Raw genomic sequence first — 2,199 nt, 5'->3', positions numbered from 1 at the left:
TGTAGAGTAGCACGGGCAGCGGCGGCTACACACGCTGGGAGGGCCTTTACAGAAGCGACCAAAGCGACCAAAGTATTCACTCGTCCAAATGCTACCTACGTTAAGCAGCGACCAAGGAAGACTCCTCCTCCAGCAGAGGTGCACAAAAGCACACGTGACCAGAAACACACACGCCCTAAAGGGAAAAAATCATTTGGTGAAGCTGCAGCGAAGGGGAAGAATAGTCCAGAAGTTGCTTTTGAGCCTATAGCAACAGCCACGCCAGCGACTCCAGCTCGTGCGGTCCAACAGCAACACGGCAACCGGAGCTCCCATCACACTGAGACGCAAGCGAATGTCAATCTTGAGATGCTCGTGCCATTGAACATTCTTGCTCTGCGCTGAATCTTGAAAGGGATACCTGGAGCATCTAAGCTTCGGGAGGTGCAAGCTCTGCTCTCTCTGGAGCCGATGCTGAACAAGCGTACCACACTGACCAGTAATAACCGATAGGTACAAACATACTACTGTAACTAACTGTATTTCGGTGGAATATCAATGGCATGCGAACTAAATTAGGCGACTTTCGCAATTTTGTGTATAGGCACAATTTTCCTGTGTTGGCTGTCAGCGAGCATCGAATAGATCCTTCTTTCCGGCTTTCAAACTACATTACGTACGCCTCTGCCTCGACGACGGGGTCCAGCCGGGCTATGTTGTGTGTTAGAAAGGACATTCCTAGCAGCCTCTTATGCACCTCTAGCGATGGGGACTTCGAGTTTGTTGTCTGCAGTGTTCTCCTCCGCACACGAGGGATTGCTGTGGCTAGTGTATACATCGCCCCTTCTGTTCGCATCCCGGAAGATGCTATGAGGGAGTTCTTCCAGCGATTTCCTTCCTGTTTTATCATATGTGTCGACTTCAATGCCCATGGCAACAACTGGGGAAGTGAACATGCCGATTCCTGGGGCGACTAATTCAACAATCTATTGACCAGCGGCATGGCCGAGTGGGCTAAGGCGTCCGCTCGTTGGTGGTAACCAAGGTCGTGCTGAAGACTGGGAGGTGGTGGGTTCGAATCCTACCGCCGGCTGTGCTGTCTGATGTTTTCCCTGGGTTTTCTTCTTCTTCCGAAGACTTTCCAGACGAATGTCGGCACAGTTCTCCCTGAAGTCGGCCCAGGACGCATACTAATCCCCCTGTCCCCCACTCCTTCCTGCTGTCCTCTCTCAATCTGTCCACACCTGTACGCCGCTCATAGCCACAGATGGTTCGCGGCGCTAACACGCAATAAAAAAAACAAAAAACAATCTATTGAAGATTGCAGCGCTGCGGTGTTAAATGACGTCTCATCGACATATTTCCGGGGTCCCTCTTATTCAAGCTGCCTGGATATTTCAGTCTGCTCTCCCGATCTGGTTTCTCGCCTGCACAGGGGGACGGATTTAGATACACTAGGAAGAACGAGCTCCCGTGGCAAAGTGGTTAGAGTGATCGCTTTCCACGCCGAGACTGGGAGGTGACACGGGTTCGAATCATGTCACCGGCTGTGCTGTCTGAGGTTTTCCCTGGGTTTTCCGAAGACTTTCCAGACAAATGTCGGCACCGTTCCCCTCGAAGTCGGCCCAGGACGCATACTAACCCCCCTGTCCCCCACTCCTTCCTGCTGTCCTCTCTTCATCTGTCCACGTCTATACGCCGCTCATAGCCACAGTTGCTTCGCGGCGCTAACACGGAACTAAAAAAAAAGATACACTAGGAAGCGATCACACACCTATACTCATCTCTTACTCCCCAATGGTTGCCGGATCACGACAAGAAAGAGTCACAGACTGGAACGTATTCAAACGCAGGACAGAGGAACTTCTACAGAATGTCACCACTTTTGACGAATTCAACGAGGCGCTGTCATCTAGTATTGCAGCTGCAACAAAAAATATATCGTGCCCGATCAAATATCGCAGCGATTTTTCACGATTTTTTTGCGGACGATCTATCGAACGGATTTTTGTTCTGAAAACGGCTTTGGTATCTGGTGACCGAAGAGATCAGATGTTCTCATAGGAGCAACTTCGTAGCTTTTATAATTAAAAAGTTAATTATTGAAAGTTAATTAAGACATTGCCTTAGGACTCGCAGACTTGTGCGTAACGCGTTACTAGTAATTGCGTTACTTGTAATCAATTACTTTTTTGAGTAATTTTTCGAGTAATCAGTTAC

This window comes from Ornithodoros turicata, chromosome 5 (genome assembly GCF_037126465.1).
Source record: "Ornithodoros turicata isolate Travis chromosome 5, ASM3712646v1, whole genome shotgun sequence".
Taxonomy (NCBI): Eukaryota; Metazoa; Arthropoda; class Arachnida; order Ixodida; family Argasidae; genus Ornithodoros; species Ornithodoros turicata.
This window is presented reverse-complemented; position numbering follows the sequence as displayed.